The sequence below is a fragment of the Cibotium barometz genome, chromosome 10 (genome assembly GCF_041138505.1).
Source record: "Cibotium barometz isolate CiBa-2024 chromosome 10, ASM4113850v1, whole genome shotgun sequence".
NCBI classification, from domain to species: Eukaryota; Viridiplantae; Streptophyta; class Polypodiopsida; order Cyatheales; family Cibotiaceae; genus Cibotium; species Cibotium barometz.
Genome location: NC_141055.1, coordinates 5,408,311 through 5,415,437, shown reverse-complemented (window position 1 = coordinate 5,415,437; position 7,127 = coordinate 5,408,311).

Here is a 7,127-nt window from a genome sequence, read left to right as displayed (position 1 = left end):
TGAGCTTACAATAAAAAATAAGTACCCCATTCCTAGGATCGATGAGCTCCTACACTGATTACATGGTGTTAAATAGATCGAAAGCTATGATACTATTAGATCAGGAACAAGAATCAAGATATTCCAAAAATAGCTTTCACTACTTGATATGGGCACTATGAATTTATACTAATGTCGTTCGGATTAACTAATGCACTTGTTACCTGCCTCATGCAAGAAGTTTTCAGAGAATAATTGGATGATTTATCCTAGTTTTCTTTGATGATATTTTGGTGTATTCTAAGAACATTGGTGACTATGAGACACATGTGCAAAAGGTCTTAGAGATTCTAAGAAAACACAAACTCTTTGCCAAAATGAGTCTTCACAGACCAAGTAGAAAATCTAAGTTTTTGTTGTTTCTAAGAATGAGATATTTTCTAACCCTATCAAAGTCTAAGCAGACTCAAGGAAGTTAGGGTAACATGGTGGTACCGTATCTTTATACCACAGTATGCTCAGATAGCCTCTCCACTAACCACTTAGCTAAAAAATAACGTCCCCTTTCAATGGACCCCAATGTGTCAAAGTGCCTTTGAGAAGCTAAAAGTTACATTGGTAACTAGCCATGTGTTGTAGCTACCTGACAGTACGCAAGCCCTTTGAGGCAGTCACACTATGCAAGTGGATTCACTATAGGTGGTGTTCTCATAATGCCCAAGTAGTGGCCTATGAGCCCAAAAAACTAAGGCCATATGAGAAAGGAACTATGTCATTCATGATGTAGAGCTACTTGCAATATTTTGTGCACTAAAGTTATCGAGACACTATCTCTTAAAACAAAGGTTTACTCTTATAATAGACCATAACAGCTTGAAGTGGATCTTCTCCCAAGTTGACCTTAATATGCACCAAAGAAGATGGATGCAAACTTTGTAAGAGTTTGATTTTGAGATCAAATACATGTGAAGAAAGGACAATATGGTTGTAGATACACTCAGTTAGACACCCTCCTTATTTGCAATCACTATGGTCACTAACCCCCTGCCAGGAGAAGTAAAGGAAAGGATTGTCAGGCTAACTTCTTCTCACCCATCATTACCTTGCTTGAGAAGAAGAGCAAGACTCCACTTGAATTGAGGAAAGTTCAAGGGTATAAGGTGGAAGAAGGATGCCTTTATTATAATAATTGGCTATGCATTCCAAATGTGGATGAACTAAAGAGGAAAATTGTCAGAGAAGCTCATGAAAGTTTGATTACAAGAAAATTTTGTGAGAAGTTCATGACAGTTTGATTCTTTGTGGAACACCTCAGTTAAGCGCGCTTGCACAAGAACACAATTATGACGGGTAATTCTCGGGAAGTGGGAGGCTCCATGTTTCCAGCATGGTATCAGAGCCTAGGTTGTGATGCTGAAGCTAAGACCTCAACCAAGGTGTGGCTTGAGGGGGGGTGTTGGCGATGTAATCCACACTTCTTCTAGAGAGAACCAACTCACATGGTGAGACTGTGGCTTGAGGGGGGGTGCTGGAGATGTAATCCACACTTCTTCTAGAGAGAACCAACTCACGTGGTGAGACTAGGTTTGAATCTTGGCAAGTTGAGGTTTCTACAAATTGGATAATCGGAGGTCACCTAACACCTTAAGGTTTTGGGGTTTGGATGGCTAGAGCAAATTTGGAACACCTCAATTAAGCGTGCTTACACAGGAACACAACTAGGATGGGTGACCTCTTGGGAAGTGGGAGGATCCATGTTTCCAACAAACTTGAGTGCACATATTAAACTCGAGCTGATTTTGACTGCCCGGTTGAATCTGACTACTTGGCTGATTTCGACTGCTCGATTGAATTTGACTGCCCATCTGAATCTGACTGTCTGGCTGATTTTGAATCCACTTGCGCAGGAACAACTAGGATGGGTGACCTCCTAGGAAGTGGAAGGATCCATGTTTCCAACAAACTCGGGCACACATATTAAACTCAGGCTGAATCCAACTGCCCGACTGAATCCAACTGCCTAGCTGATTCTGATCTCCTCAAAAAGTTAGTGGAAGAATGTGAATACAAGGGTAAAGTGATTAATCTACCCAAGCTTTGTGTCAAGAATTCTATTTATGAATTGATAAATGGAAAAGGGATGGAGGGGATGGAACAAAAGTACGATGTAAATGCATGGACAAAACCACAAACACAAACCAGATCCAACAAAACATTTATTTTAAGAAAAAGCTTTTGTGGTGAAACTTATCAATGTATGAATGAAAGATGTTTGTTCCTTGCCCGTTCAAAGGTTCCAAATAGACTTTATTGGAAAGGGAAATTATTGAAGTCTCCTCCAAAGGGATCTTTGGCAATGGGTAGTTTTGGGAACTTGGAGTGCTTCTTTTGTAAGCATGTTCCTATGTGTGTGGGGATATGCTCAATGTGTGTATACTACTTTATTCCCAAAGACTCTTCCCATAGCAGATTGTTTATACAGCGAGGGATGCATACACGTGAGGTACCAAAGGGGATGTGTAGAGCAACTTTGAGAAACACGAAAGACCTTGTTGCTTGAGTAGTTAGCATGCACCACAATGCAGGTCCAATAAAGATTCATATGATTATCGCTAGGGATTTAATTTTGAAAGCATTTATAGATGAAGATAGAAAGGTGGGAGAACACATGTCTGAGATGGCACAAGATCTCCAAGGATTGTTGAAGCTTAGCAAGTAAGTGATTCTTAGTACTTTTACGTATTGTAGTTGGAAATTTCAAAACACGGTGTTTATGGATATATTTGTTGTGCAGGCTTTATAAAGCAAATGGTCACGTAGAGTAGAAATACTAAAATCAACCACAAGGTGAAGGGATAGAAGCAATCTTGGAACTGAAGAGAAAAAGTAATTTTGCATTCTTCCATAGTAGTCGTTTTCCCTTACAAGCTTAAAATCTAGATGAGAGGTGTTTTATATTTAAGATGTCAACAATAGGACCAGGCTCAGGGGTGGACATTATGGGTCGAATGGATGTTGACGGTGATGGTTTGTGACACTCTTGGGTTTTCTTTGACACTCTCCCAGATCTTTGCAGCTTTTCATTCATGGCTTCCATAGCCTTCTTTACACCAGGTGTTCTCATAGCTGGGATCCCAAGCTCCTCATCAAGGCTCATATCTGAGCCACTAGACTCTCCATCAACATGAGAATGCCCTGCAGAAATGTCAGGCATACCAAGGGGCTCAACCACTTTCTCTTTCCCTTTACGTGATGCACTAATCCCATTTGCAGGACTGGTATTATAACGCAGCCTGCCACTCCATGGTCTATCAACAGACCCACTAGATGAGGACTCTCCTGGTCCACTCAAAGACTGTGATTGCTGACCTGCATTCTGTGCAACCACACTTCCACTCACATCAGCCCCAATAGCTTCTTTTTCAGCAGCATACCAGCTGCTCATCTCATCAAAGACAACATCCCTGCTTACCCTCAACTCACGTGTAGCAGGGTTATAACGCCTGTATCCCTTTTGCTCAAGGGAATATCTAATAAACACACATTTTTCAGCTTTCGAATCCAGCTCAGTTCTCAGCTCATCTGGCACATGCACATATGCAATGCATCCAAATACTTTCAGATGAGACAAATCTGGTTTTCTACCACTAAACCTCTCCTCTGGAGTTACATCATGTATGGCTACAGTTGGAGTCCTGTTCATGATGTATACTGCTGTAGAAATAGCCTCAGCCCAATAGCTATGCGATATATTTTTCTCTTCCATCAATGCTCGCGCGATCTCAGCAATGTGCCTGTTTTTTCGCTTAGCAACTCCATTTTGCTGCGGAGTGTATCTGCATGTAAACTGTCTCTGAATACCATTCTTCTTCAAAAATTCAGAGAATTCATTGGAGAAGTACTCTCCCCCTCCATCTGAACTTAGGCACTTTACATATTTCCTCGTTTGCTTTTCAACCAAAACTCTGAAATTCTGAAAGTGAGTGAACACCTCACTCTTCTCCTTCATGAAATATACCCACACTTTCCTTGTGTGGTCATCAATGAATGTCACATAATACCTGCAGCCTCCCATAGACATGGTCTTCGTAGGACCCCATACATCTGAATGCACAACATCTAGTGCATTTCTGCTCACATATCTATTATGTGGAAATACATGCTTTGTTTGTTTTCCAAATTGGCATGCTTCACATATTCTCTGCATACCTTCCACTTTAAATTTTGGCAGCCCTGTCACAATTCCTTTTGTCTGCATAGACTTCATTCTCTGCACATTCATATGTCCAATTCTTTTATGCCATATGTCTGTGTCTGCAACAATTCCTGAACCATTTGCAAACATCGCAGCACTCATTTCAGGCATGTCTACATTCAACATAAACATTCTGCCCACTCTGTTGCCTTTTGCAACCAACCTGCACTTGTCTTTAAAGTCTTCAACATAACAACCATCAGGGTTAAACCGAACCTGCAAACCCTACTCAATCATCTGGCCAACTGAAACCAGATTCTTTGTTATGTTCGGAACGTGAAGTACATCTGCAAGGTACTTCACTTTGCCATCCTGCATAGACAATGGCACATCTCCAACATGGGCAATTGGATGAGCAGTGTCATCCCCTGTTTCCACAAAACCTGGTCTTTCCAGGTTTTTCATCTCCTTGAACCACTCCCCATGACTTGTCATGTGGTTCGAAGCACCTGAATCCACATGCCATACATCATCTTTTTGTGCTGCATCAACATTTTCAGACATATGGCATTCACGACATGCTGCATAACAAACAACCTTTCATTATCCTCATTATTTCTGCTTAAGGATACATAGTTGTTTTGCTGCACTTTCCCATTTTGCATGCCAGCCTGCTTCTTATAACATTCTACCTGTACATGTCCAGGCTTACCACAATAATAGCATTCACGTGCATCATTATACTGCCTTTGCCAATTTTCACGGCCTCTTTGACTCTCCCTGCCTCTAAATTTGCCTCTTCCACCTGCGTGTTGTTGTTGTGTATTCTGGGACTGTTGTTGTTGCTGCTGCTGGCCATAATTCTGATTACCTGTTCGGCCACCTCCTTGACTGCGTCCATGGCCTCCTCTACCTCGTCCTCTTCCTGAACTTGTGTAGAAAGCCTGTTGCTCTGAACTGTTTTTATTTTGTGAAGATTGTTGGTCTTCACCCAATCTCTTCTCTTCTATAATCAACATAGACACCAAATCTGTAAAGTTGGGAATGTTTTCCCGAGTCTGAATAGACGTCTTAAACGCCTTGTATTATGGCCCGAGACCACGTAGACAGACCTCCACCTTATCATCATCATCTACTGACACACCAATAGATGCAAGGGATTCCACAATACCCTTTATCTTCAATGCATAGTCATTCACAGACATGCTCTTTTTCTCCACAGTATGAAGTTGATTCTTCAACTGTATCTTATGTGCCTTGGTATTTGTTTCACAGAGCTTTACTAAGGTGTCCCACGCCTCCTTGGGGGACTTGGCATCCTGAATGTGCCCAATCATGGTGTCCTGTATACTAATGGAGAGCCAATACATAACTTTCCTGGCTCCTTGGTTCCAGTCTTTAAACTCTTTCACATCTGCAACAGTCGGATTTATGTCCGATATCTCTGGTGCCTCTTCATGCTCACCTTCTATGTAGTCCCAATAGCCCTTTCCCATTAGGAAATTCGTCAACTTGAACCTCCAAGTATGGAAGTTATTCTTATCAAGCTTCTCAGCCACAATCTAGGTTATCCCATCATTTGACATCTTGGTAAACACACAATTTTACCAGAAACAGCACTCTGGTTTGTCTTGCACAAACTGCTGTATTTTTTGCAGCGGTATTTTAGTACTTTCCAATGTCCCAGTGACTTCAATGTGCATACATACACCCAATGGCAAATGTTCACCTCTTTGCAGCACCCACAGTGTCTACACAGTCAATCTGTTTTCCTGCAGTTCTTAAAACATAGTTCTGCAGAGAATCGATGACTTACCCGCAGTGCTCGAAATCGCCTGCTTTTTGAAAACGGAGGTCTAGACGCACCCGAAACGCATTTTCGGTCCAAAAATTGTTGTTCGATAGGATGTCTGATAGGACAGTATAGTTGCCCTATAGCTTTACTCCCGCGAAGAAAGCTCCTCAATCAGAGATCGTTTGCCGGTGTCTCTCGTAGAGCTCCCGACAAGGGTGTAGTCAACCAACACAAATAGGGAAGAGTAGTTGAAGCTCTTACCCTCGTACCACTTCCTGTGGTTCTCTTGCTTGCAGCTCAGCCCTTAGCACAAACCAGACTCTGATACCATGAAAAGATGCAGGGGGGAAGAGAGCTTGAGCTCTTGCAAGCACACACACACTCACAAACCCTAATAGAGAACACACAAGGTGAGAGGCTGAAAATCTTCTTCTTCTTCACTCAACACTCAACACACCATATACAAGATATATGAAAGGTACTCAACCAATACATACACGGGTTCTCTATAGTGTGAACCCAACTAAATGAGCTGGCGCTATAACTATGCCAGTCTCTAGAATGGTTGTCACACAGCCTGTCATCCCACTGGCCGCATATCACCCAAGATCTCACCAACCATGCCAGTGGTGTAAGTGTGGGGCCTATCTCCTAGGCGGTGTGTGAAGTTTTTGGGGAACCTCAAACTCAACTTGTACATGTGTACATGAGTGATGTTCGTGTTGTGATAAGGTCATGGGAGCACCCATTGACTCAGTGTGGGTGTTGTGGATGCGGCAGTCAGGCTTTTGGTTTTGATGGAAGTGTATGTGCAGGAAAAATGATCAGAACTTGGAAGCACAGGCTTGTCCAGAGCGTAGTTTGGCTGGAGATGATATCAGCTGCTCGGATGTTTGGATATGTGTATGCGTCTCCAAGGATAAGCGGGCACTCGAGGTTGCAATTGAAGTTGGTGGAGGGCATGGGCAGAAAAAAGTGAAAAGGGCCAAGGTTGCCTTTGCTTTGGTGTGAAAAGGAATATGGTGGCCATCTTTTAGGTAAAATGAAAAATAATACATTAACATGGCCAATAAAGCATAGCCATTTGGATGTTTGCGCTGCAGCCAGCGAGGAGCTTTTCGAAATTGGCCAGCACATGAAGGCGCAGTCCAGAAGCTG